Source organism: Sapajus apella, unplaced genomic scaffold (genome assembly GCF_009761245.1).
Source record: "Sapajus apella isolate SASKATOON/1434 unplaced genomic scaffold, GSC_monkey_1.0 scaffold22, whole genome shotgun sequence".
Classification (NCBI taxonomy): domain Eukaryota; kingdom Metazoa; phylum Chordata; class Mammalia; order Primates; family Cebidae; genus Sapajus; species Sapajus apella.
This window is the reverse complement of record NW_022436962.1, coordinates 14,798,472-14,810,647: the sequence shown is the minus strand read 5'-3', so window position 1 is coordinate 14,810,647 and position 12,176 is coordinate 14,798,472. Positions and strand designations below refer to the sequence as shown.

Sequence of the window (12,176 nt, the reverse complement as noted above, 5' to 3'; positions counted from 1 at the left end):
GCAATGTCTGGAGACGTTTTTCTGATTGTCATGATTGGGGGTAGGGTGCTACTGGCTGCTAGTGGATAGAGGCCGGGGACACTATAAACATTTTACAATGCACAGGACAGCCTCTGGCAACAAAATGTCAATGAGTTTGGATCATAATCCTGAATGACACAATCTCAAATGCTAAAATCCTGAAAGACCAAAATCCCTAATGTCTTAAATCCCAAAAGATCAAAATCTCTAACGTGTGAACTTCCAAAAATTACAATCCTAAAAGATTAAAATCCCAAATGTTAAAATCCTGAAAGTCAAATTCTAAGTCAGGGATTAGCAGTTTCAGTTGTATACAGGATAACTGCATCATGTTAGGCACAACTGTTACTTTGTTACTGGTCTTCATTTGGAAATGAAGTATGGTTTAAGAGATGTGGATGTTTATCGAGTTAATAAGGGGTGAACTTGTTGATTTATGTGTCAACTTGACTGGATTAAGGAATCCCTAGAAATCTGGTAAAGCATTATTTTAGGTGTGTCTGTTGAGGGTGTTTCCAGAGGAGATTAATATGTGAGCCTCAGACTAGGTGGGGAATATCTTTTCTCAATGTTTACTGTTTTGAAGATCATAAAAGTGACTTTTCAGGTGAAAAGTACAAGATATCTCTCCTGCCAAATTATTCAGTTAGATACTACTTCTGCCCCTTCATGCAGAGTGCCATGCTTGCCTTCAGAAAACACCCTTTGTCAGAGAATAAAATTTGACAAGCTGAGGAACCTTCTGAACCAAGACACTTGCTGACATTGAGGTTCCTCCAATGTTACAAAACTCATTAACCCAACTGTTCTAGTTTAGGAATTTGACAGTCAAAGACAGACTGCTTATATTTACCACTAAATTGAACAGAAAAACTAGCATATAATTCACTTCAGCTAGTGGATGGCACTTTTCGAAACTGTCCCCACTGGTTTTTATCAACTATACATGATTCATGAATCTTCAGATTTTGGATCTGAAGATTCTATAACTTATCTAGTCATTTAAACACTTATTTGAAGATTTGCTGCACTTTACAGAAAAAAATAGGTTTCGATGGAATCCCCAAACCATAACAACAGATTTGGAATTAGGTATGATCAAAGCTTCTAAAAGTGAATTTCAAAGTGTTACCAATAAAGTTTGTTTTTTTCCATTCAGCCCAATGCATTTGACAGAAAATTAGATGAGTAGGCAGGCCATGAGATACAGCAATGACAAACACTTCAGTTTAGAAGCAGGAACCTGCATCCAGGAACAGAGCCCTTTGTTCCTCTCTCAGAATGAATGGAGACCAGAAATCAGATGCTTATGCCCAAGAAAAGCAGGATTTCATTCAGCACTTCTCCCAGATTGTTAGGGTGCTGACTGAGGATGAGATGGGGCACCCAGAGACAGGAGATGCTATCACCCGGCTCAAGGAGATCCTGGAGTACAATGCCATTGGAGGCAAGTTATCACTGGGGTTTGATGGTACTTAGCAGTCCGGGAGCTGGTGGAGCCGAGGAAACAGGATGCTGAGAATCTCCAGGGGAACCTGACTGTGGGCTGGTGTGTGGAACTGCTGCAAGCTTTCTTCCTGGTGTCAGATGACATCACTGATTCATCCCTCACCCACCAGGGACAGATCTGCTGGTATCAGAAGCCAGGCGTGGGTTTGGATGCTGTCAATGATGCAGTGCTTCTAGAAGCACATGTATCTACTGCCTGCTGAAGCTCTATTGCTGGGAGCAGCACTATTACCTGAACCTGACTGAGCTCTTCCTGCAGAGTTGCTATCAGACAGACTGGGCAGACCCTGGAGCTCATCACAGACCCCCAGGGCAATGCGGATCTTGGCAGATTCACGGAAAAAAGGTACAAATCTATTGTCAAGTACAAGATAGCTTTCTACTCCTTCTACCTTCCTGTAGCTGCAGCTATGCATATGGCAGGCATTGATGGTGAGAAGGCACACACCAATGCCAAGATCCTGCTGGAGATGGGAGAGTTCCTTCAGAGTCAGGATGATCACCTTGACCTCTTTGAGGACCCCAGTGTGACCAGCAAAGTTGGCACTGACATCCAGGACAACAAATGCAGCTGGCTGGTGGTTCAGTGTCTGCAACGGGCCTCTCCGGAACAGCACCAGGTCCTGAAGGAGAATTATGGGCAAAAGGAGGCCAAGAAGGTGGCCTGGGTGAAGGCACTATACAGGGAGCTGGATCTGCCGGCTGTGCTCTTGTGGTATGAGGAAGACAGTTAACAGCCACGTTATGGGTCTCATTGAACAGTATGTGGCGCCCCTGCCCGCCGCCATCTTTTTGGGGCTGGTGTGCAAAATCTGCAAGCGGAAAAGGTGACCTAGAGACTGAAACGGCAGAGAGAGGAGGCTCTTAGTAAATTATTGTGTAACCTTAAAAACAAAACAAAAAACTTCAGTTTAAAACTGCACTTTCTGGCTGGGTGTGGTGGCCAAGAAGGGAGGATCACTTGTGCCTAGGAATTCCAGATCAGCCTGATCAACGTAGTGAGACACTGTCTGTAGAAATAATTTTTTAAAAGTCCCAGCTACTCAGGAGGCTGCGATCAAGCCACTGTACTCCAACCTGGGAGACAGACAGGGGCCCTGTGTCTTAAAAATTAAAAAAAAAAAAAAAGGGGGTTTTTTCTTGTATGCAGTATGTATTAAGAGGTGGGAAAAAGCTGGGCGCAGTGGCTCAAAAAGTGTAATCCCAGCACTTTGGGAGGCTGAAGGCGAGTGGATTACGAGGTCGAGATCGAGACCATCCTGGTCAACATGGTGAAACCCTGTCTCTACTAAAAATACAAAACATTAGCTGGGCGTGGTGGCGCGTGCCTGTAATCTCAGCTACTCAGGAGGTTGAGGCAGGAGAATTGCCTGAACCCAGGAGGCGGAGGTTGCAGTGAGCCGAGATCGCGCCATTGCACTCCAGCCTGGGTAATAAGAGTGAAACTCCGTCTCCTCTCAAAAAAAAAAAAAAAAAAGAGATGGGAAAGAATGTGTCATTTGCCTGCATTGGCATTCCTTCTAGCTAAAGACATTCTAGAAGCTTTTAATGAATTAAAACCACATTTGCCTGAAGACGCCAGCAAAGTTACTGACTGGTTGAAAATAAGTGTGTACATCGTAGGATAAGAAAATACACAATGGTGTAGCTGTTTGATCACCAGTACTGTTTCTGTCAAATCTGTGGTCTAATGAGTGCATGCAGAATGGATTTTTGAGTACCCAAAACAACATAGAAGCATGACACAGAAAACAGGGAAATTTAGAAGGGAATGCTCATGTCAGTGTATATGGAATCATAGAAGAATGTCAGGAAATACAGCACCATGTGGAAAATGAATGTGAACACATTCTCCAAGTAGAGCCATGCCCTAGAAGAGAAAAAGCAGCTATTCCTCATGATACAAGACTTCAAAATATAGTTAATGATTGTGGAGGTTGGCCAGCTCTTATGGGCTATCTCTATGCAATTGCCCATAATCCATTCCTATAATACACTTATGCATATGTCAAATTTTCTTGTTTTTTCTTTTTTATGTTTTTTTCATTATTTAAAATTGTCACCATTCTTTTTTTACAGTTTTCTCTGCTGTATAATTCAGCTTCAAATCATTTCTGATACTGAAGTTATAAATTGTGTAGACACTTTTAGAAAGTTCTATTTTCTTGCAAGTGACTCCATGAAAGTACATTATCACATTGACTGTGTGTAAGCATCGTTCCTGTACATAAAAACATTGAGACGTCCTCAGTAAGTGAAAAGGTGTCCTTTTTGTATATCTGCATTTGTGAAAGATAAAATTTTTGAACTTCTTGGCTCTTTAGATGGTCATATATGCAGTAGTGACCCATCCTGGTTTGGACAGATCTCATCAAAAGAACCTTAGGTTATTTGTTACGGTATTTCAGATGATAGCAGGACTGGGTGCACACATTTACCAACCACAGGGCTATGCATTTACACAGTTCCCTTTTTGACCTATTTTTCTTCTTTCCTTCTTTTTTTTTTTTGAGACAGAGTCTCACTTTGTTGCCCAGGCTAGAGTGCAGTGGTGCAATCACAGCTCAGCGTGGCCTTGGCCTTGTGGGCTTAAGTGATCCTTTCACCTCAGTCTCCTGTGATAGGGTCTCACTGTGTTGCCCAGGCTGGTCTTGAACTCATGGACTCAAGCAATCCTCCCACCTTGGCTGGGATTAAAGGCAGGAACCTTTGCACCCCACCCCTTTATGACCTATTTCTTTATAAATATGGCTGTCTGTTTGTAACTGATATAATTATGCAGCTTTCATTACTATATGAATGTTTATGCTTGCACAAAAATGTATGTTACTATTGTCTATTTTATTGCATAAAGTGACCTATGAAGTGTTCTGTGTTTTTTTTTTTTTTTTTTGAGATGGAGTTTCATTCTTGTTGCCTAGGCTGGAGTGCAATGGCATGATCTTGGCTCACTGCAACCCCTGCCTCCAGGGTTCAAGTGATTCCCCTGTCCCAACCTCTGGAGTAGCTGGAATTACAGGCATGCACCACCATGCCCACCTAATTTTGTATTTTTAGTAGAGACAGGCTTTCTCCATGTTGGTCAGGCTGATCTCAAATTCCTGACTTCAGGTGATGCACCCGCCTCTGCCTCCCAAAGTGCTGGGATTACAGGCGTGAGCCACTATGCCCAGCATGTATTCTGTGTTTTTATATGTTTTCAAATTCCCTTTTAAAAATGTAAATAAATGTAAATGCAAAAAAAAAGTAAATAAATAACTTTGAAATAATTTCTGAATTATTTTTTCCAGAGTTACATTTTTAGGCTTCTGCTCTTTCAGGATTATGATTTTCAGGATTTAGACTTTAAGGATTTTGACCTTTTGGGACTTCAGGATTATGACATTGGGGATTATGGCATTTGACATTGTATCTCTCAGGACTATGTCAATAGTGCCACTTTTGAGAAACCTGATATAAGCTCAAACTTGTTGGGATATATTTCAACCTTGAAGGAAAGCTATTTTGGATTTTGATATATATATATATATATGTGTGTGTGTGTGTGTGTGTGTAATGTATATATATATATATATATATATATATATATATCTGACTTTTAGTATAAATTAGCAGTCTCTGCTATGCCTTTTTCTTTATCAGATTTTCCTGGCAATGCTAGTGCTTTTAGCTTAATGAAATAAGACCAAGTTATGAGGGGTTAATAATCAGTGAGAGGAAATAGCTCTTTCATATATGTAGGGTTATGACTCAGCTGGTAACGTAGTTCCATCAAGTACAAATGATACTATCCAAACACAATCAGAAACTGACTACCAGGCCTTTAATCCTAATAGAATCAGCTTTACATAGATATTGAGTATAACTCCTGTCCAGCTATATAATTTGCAAGACCCAGTGCAAAATGGAAATGTAGGACTCTTGTTCAAAAAGCAGGAAACAAAAACCAAACAATCAAACAAACAAACCAACCAAACAAACAAAACCAAAACCCAGGAAACAAGTACCTTCAAAGGTACCTATATAGCGTTTCCCTTTCTTCCAATTGCGATGCTATTTGCTATTTAATATTCTAAGTAAAGAAAAATTAAAATTTTAAATAATTAGCATGAATTTTACCATTTCTGTTGTACGATGCTGATTTTAAATGTAAATAGCAGAGCATTCAGCTCAGATAGGGAATGAATTATACAATTCACATTTTGTGGCTCTTCTTGGAGGGTGCCTCAAGTTGACCAGAGGAGACAGACATACAAGACCTTCAGTCATCTGGGAACCCCTGACTCTGACACCTGCTCGGTTCCTCCCACTCCAGGCGCCAGACCTTCGCAACGCCAGGCCTGGAGGAGCAGGAGCAGACATCTTCCTTTCACACAGGCCAACTGGCCCAGGCCATGGCAGACGGGCCACCTCCAAGGAGGATCTTTAAACCTCCAAGCTGGGACTTTATACTTGGAACAGAGTACCTGGATGGCCCTTGCCAAGACATGGCCTCCAGCTGGCTGCCCACCAGACATGCCATGGGGGAGAGAGGAAATGGGTTCAGGACAGCTGCTGCCATGCCCTGCCTGGGAATGCACTGGAGACTGAATACTCAACACTGACCCTCCCCTTGCTTATGCGTAGGCCCCTTCTGGTTATGAGAAGGGGAAGTTGGTTGGGGCCCTGTGCACTAGAGGTTAGGGAGGGGTCTGAGAGCCATCCTGGGAGTATATGGGGCTGATGGAAGGTGGGACCATGCTTGAGCAGAGGCCCTGAGCCCCCATGCAGGCTCCATTGTCCCATCAAACTCCACTTACAAAAGGCAAATTCAAAGACACAAGTATTAGCCAGGTGCGGTGGCTCCCACCTGTAATCCCAGCACTTTGGGAAGCTGAGGAGGGTGGATCGCCTGAGGTCAGGAGATTGAGACCAGCCTGGCCAATATGGTAAAACTCCATCTCTACTAAAAATACAAAAATTAGCCGGGCATGGTGGTGGGTGCCTGTAGTCCCAGCTACTCAAGAGACTGAAGAAGGAGAATCTCTTGAACCCAGGAGGCGGAGGCTGCAGTGAGCCGAGATCATGCCACTGCACCCCAGCCTGGGAGACAGAGTGAGACTCTGTCTCAAAAAGAAACAAACAAACAAATAAAAAGATACAAGTACTAAGAATTTCAAGACTTCAATCTCGCAACACTAGACTCCAGGTGCCAAGCCATTCCAAATACCAGGTTTTTCTGCATGCGGGGTCCTGTGTGGCTGTGCAGGTTACTCGGCTATGAAACCACCCCTTTCTCTAGGAAACACCTTTCTACTTTAGAAAAGAATACATTTTCTTCTCATTTTGAAACCTGAGGCATGCTGGACAGTTTCTCTAATTTTCCCCATCCCAGATTTCACCTTTATTTTCATTCACTGCTTAATTCAACCAACAAGCAGCTATTGAGCACCCACTATGAGCGAGACACTGTTTAAGGTGCTGAAGATACAGCCATGAAGAAACATTGAAATCCCTGCCCTTACTGACCCCTTCAAATGGGGCAAGACAGTCAGCAACTAATCATCCATAGAGCATGTTAGCAATAAGTGTGAAGGAGCAGAACAAAGCGGGAGAGAGAAGCAGGAGTTGGGAGCTTGCAATTTCAGAAGAGGTGGTGATTGGGGTGCAGCAGGATGCTCTGCTAGATACTAGCACTGTACTTACCATTACAGAGTTTACATGTTTAAATAATAATGAGTTCAACCCAGCACAGCCTACTCACAGGCGCTTGAAAAAGGGTCACTGGATTTGAATCTGTTAACCAGCTGTCCTGGCTGACAAAACCACAAGGTGGCGCCATGGCTCTGCTAGAGCTGCAGTCCCACCCTCCCCAAGTAGTATGAGCAGCTGGGAGTTACTGTGAGAGTCTGCACCTGGCATTGGATAAATGCCTTCTCCCCATTATTTCCTTCAATCCTCACAATACTCCTGTGAAGTAGGGGTATCAAGTCACATTTTACACGGGGAAACTGATTCAGAGATCACAGCTCCAGAGCTCAGGCTTTTGGCAATAACCCTCCACTGCCTCCCCAAGACAGCAAAAGGTTAGCTTTGTTCCCCAAGCCATTCAGTTTCCCACTGGGATGGGTTTAGCATCATAACCCATGGCTTTACCCAAGACATTTGAATTGAAGAGGAAGGTGGACGCAGAGCCAGCATGGTTAGGGCCAGTGGCCTTTCTGGACTTATGTGCCAGGAGAGATGAGTTAGCGCGGGGGAGGCCGGAGAGGGGGTTTCCGGATGACCCCAGTAAGACCTCATGCCTCCCTCCCACCTTTGCTCAGCATCCTCTGTAGCATGGCTTTGCATTTCCTCAAAAGCCTGGGCCAGCTGCCCAGTGCCCTCAGGCAGTCCAGTGTCCCCCACTCCCTAGGGCCACCTCATTCAGGACTGCCCTCCCCTGAAGCCTTTTATACTTCCAGAAGACCCTTCTCCTTCCAGAGCAACACCCTTTCAGTTAGGCAAGCTAGTTTTCTCAGTGACTAAACACAAGGCTGTCCTCCTCGGCTGGACTGGGGCTGAATGCAAAAGGTGATACAGGGCAGCTGTTTAAAAAAGAATGAAGTGAATTTGTATGTACCAGCAAGAAGAGATTATTGCTCATTGTGACTTGGTGGCTGGGAAAATAGGGATCCCTGTTAGATTGATGGATTTCACACCATGGGGGAGGATGGAACCAGCCCAGGCTGTGCTTACGTGTGGCTTACTTTACCCCTCACTCAGTCCCAGCCTTAGCCTCCCTCCCTCTACACAAGGAGGACAGAGGTCAGCTGCTGAGGAGCCTCCTCTGTGTGAAAGGTTGCATTCCACCCCGCATTCAGAGGGACACCCTTGCTAACCTCTGCGGAGGCACCTTACTTACATTTCTCACACCGTAGCCGCAGCCACAGCTCCGGGGCCCCACGGCTCCCCTCGAGCTGCTGAAATCCCAGACAACCAAGGCTGCTCATCCCTAGATGCCCTACGACCACCCAGCCAGGAAACAAATCCCCCCTTCTCCCGCTGCCCAGACTCTCTCTGAGACAATCTCTGGCAATCTTGATGCAACAGAGTGTTCCACAATTGTAGTCACACGTTCACAGAAAGCGTCAACAGATGATTCACTCCATTAAAACAAAAACAAATAAACAAAAAAACAGGCCAGGTGCAGTGGCTCACGTCTGTAATCCCAGCACTTCTGGAAGCTGAGGTGGGTAGATCACTTGAGGTCAGGAGTTCGAGACCAGCCTGGCCAATATGGTGAAACCCTGTCTCCAATTAAAAAAATACAAAAATTAGGCCAGGTGCAGTGGCTCACACCTGTAATCCCAGCACTTCAGGAGGCCGAGGCAGGTGGATCACGAGGTCAAGAGATCGGGACCATCCTGGCCAACATGGTGAAACTCTGTCTCTACTAAAAATATAAAAATTAGCTGGGTGTGGTGGTGCGCACTTGTAGTTCCAGCTACTTGGGATGCTGAGGCAGGAGAATCGCTTGAACCCAGGAGGCGGAGGTTGCAGTGAGCTGAGATCGTGCCACTGCACTCCAGCCTGGGTGACAGAGCGAAACTCTCTCAAAACAAAAAAACAAACAAACAAGAAAAAAAAAACAGTTAAATTATGAAGTGACAACATCATTGTAAAAAATTATAACAATATGGAAAGTATATCTAGTGAAAATTTAAAGGTAAGCATTCCTTACCCATTACCCTAGTTTCTATCTCTCTTTTCAGAAGTAGCTATTAACAATTTGGTGTTTGGTGGTCCTTTCCAGACTCTGTGTGTGTGTGTGTGTGTGTGTGTGTGTGTGTGTGGTGTGTGTGGTGTGTGTGTGTGTTACAGGGTAGGGATGGAATGTCTCTGTGTATGGGAGTCTGTGTGTGTGTGTGTCTTCGTGGATATATCTGAGTATGTGTATTTAAAACACACTCAGCCCAGGTGTAATGGCTCGTGCCTGTAATCCCAGCACTTTGGGAGGCTGAGGCAGGCAGATCACTGGAGCTCAGGAGTTCAAGACCAGCCTGGGCAATATGGGGAAGCCCAAAAATACAAAAAATTAGCTGGGCATGGTGGTGCAGGTCTGTGGTCCCAGCTACTCAGGAAGCTGAAGTGGAAGGATTGCTTGAGCCTGGGAGGTGGAGGTTGCAGTGAGCTTTGATTGTGCCACTGCACTCCAGCCTGGTGACAGAGGGAGACCTCATCTCAACAACACCATCACCACCACACTAGGAAAAATGGGATCTGAATACATGTACTGTTCTTTAATTTTTTTTCAATTAAAAAGACTCCCTTTCTTGGCTGGACACGGTGGCTCACGCCTGCAATCTCAGCACTTTGGGAGGCCGAAGCAGGCAGATCACGAGGTCAGGAGTTCAAGACCAGCCTGGCCAACATGGTGAAACCCCATCTCTATTAAAATTACAAAAAATTAGCCGGGCATAGTGGCAGGCGCCTATAATCCCAGCTACTTAGGAGGCTGAGGCAGGAGAATCTCTTGAACCTGGGAGATGGGGGTTGTAGTGAGCCGAGACCGGGCCATAGCACTCCAGCCCGGGCAACAGAGCGAGACTGTATCTCAAAAAAAAAAACCAACAATCTTTTCTTGTTGGTTTTATAAATAAACCTTTCTTTTTCAGACAGCTGCCTTGTGCAATCATTTACCTTCACCCCAAGTACCTCAAGTCTTTAGGGAACTGGCCTGCCTAGACCAGCCAGCAAGGGGGAGAGTCAGCTCCTGCCTCAAGAACTCAGGGCCTTGCGGCTAAGGTGGGCACACGCCTTTGAAGCGCTTCCCTGTTCCCACAAAGCAGTTCACTGGCTCCAGTCACAGAATCACTGGCCCCAGCACTATCCTTAAGAACCTCGTGCTTAAGGCCAGGCTTGGTGGCTCACACCTGTAATCCCAACACTTTGGGAGGCCGAGGAGGGCGGATCATGGGAAACCCCGTCTCTACTAAAAATACAAAAATTAGCTGGGCATGGTGGCACGCATCTGTAGTCCCAGCTACTTGGGAGGCGGAGGCAGGAGACTCGCTTGAACCTGGGAGGTGGAGGGTGCAGTAAGCCAAGATCACACACTGCACTCCAGCCTGGCGATGAAGTGAGACTATCTCAAAAAAAAAAAAAAAAAGAGCCTTGTGGTTGATGAACTGGGGGAGTGTTCATAACATAAAGAAGACCCCCCCATTAGGGTGTGGCCCCAAAGCACATGCTGGGCAGAGCCCACAGTGGTTCACTGACAGCCTCAGGGCTTGCCAGAAATCTGACCCACCCCTCCCCTCAGCTCCGTCTCAGCACCGTGTCGGCCTGCTGCCGCCAAGACAGGATCCAGGTGGTTTGCTGGGGCCCAAACTCTGAACACAGAGAGCTGAGATGCTCACATTGCACTGAGCCTGGCTTACTCGGTTCACCTCTCTGAACTTCGGTGTCCTCACCTGTGCAATGCGGACAGTAACACTGGCGAAGATCAAGAGGGAAAAAGCCGTAGCCAAGGACCTGACACAGTACCTGCGTATAAGGTATTCCACTTTGTTTCAGGAAAGATTCCAAGTGGCTTGTACGAATATATGGCTATAATAAAACGCATATATGAAAAGTAAGGAGGAAGAAGAAACCTAGGGTGAGCCAGGAATCAGTCCAGCTTGAGAAGTAGACGTGATTATAACTTACCATTATTGGGCCACAAATTTGGCTCTGAACTTCCTCGTGGCCAAAGCAAAAAAGGGCAAATGGATAGTTATCCCCTAGAGGCATGTTAAAATGGCAGTTCACTTGCTTGGGAAATATGAACCACTCTGATGCTAAGGTGAGGGTTTTCTCTTTTGCATCCTTAAACAGGGGATGGTGTGATAGAAGGAGTATCCTCCTCTGTGGCATCTGTGAAGTGTAGGCCACCCCTTCTCACCTCTACTCTCCATGTAGCCTGCTGGCATCACCCCAAGCCCAAGTCAGAAAAAGCAATTGTTGCTGGGAAAGTAGTTTTGAAGTATGTTCGTGTGTTTCTCTCTTTCTCAGTTCTGTATATTTGCCTCTCTCCCCAGCGTCATTTTCAAGAAGAATGACCTGAGGAGGATTGGGATTGTTACAGCAAGAATGTCAAGAGAAGGAAAAAGTCCTTATGCAGCCGGTGACATCCAAGGCACAGAGGCAGGATAGTGGAGTTTGCAGCATCTAGAGGTCAAGCTTTGACAAGAGAAAGGTCTGTTGTTCAGGCTAGAGTGCAGTGGCGCGGTCTCAGCTCTGCCCCCTCCGCCTTCCAGGTTCAAGCAATTCTCCTGCCTCAGCCTCCAAGTAGCTGGGCCTACAGGTGCCTGCCACCACGCCTGTCTAATTTTTTGTACTTTTAGTAGAGATGGCGTTTCACCCTGTTGGCCAGGCTAGTCTCGAACTCCTGACTTCAAGTAATCCTCCTGCCTTGGCCTCCCAAAGTGTGGGATTACAGGAGTGAGCCTCCATGCCTGGCCTAATTATTAATTTTTATAATAACCCAGAAAGGCATCTGTGAACCATGAGCCCCAACACTTCTTTTCCAATATCCAACCACTTAATCATGGTTTTAGCTAGGTCAGCGTAACAGTCCCATAAGCTCAGAAGTGGAGATCAGTGAAGGCCTTTATCAGCCATTCCTGGGGGCAAAGGCCAAGTTC

The 12,176-nt window shown here is 45.5% G+C and overlaps 1 pseudogene; it reads left to right on the top strand.

Annotated features, from left to right (window-relative positions):
* The first annotated feature begins 584 nt into the window (after positions 1 to 584).
* Positions 585 to 2,472, top strand: LOC116558888 (annotated as a pseudogene).
* The last annotated feature ends 9,704 nt before the right edge of the window (positions 2,473 to 12,176 follow it).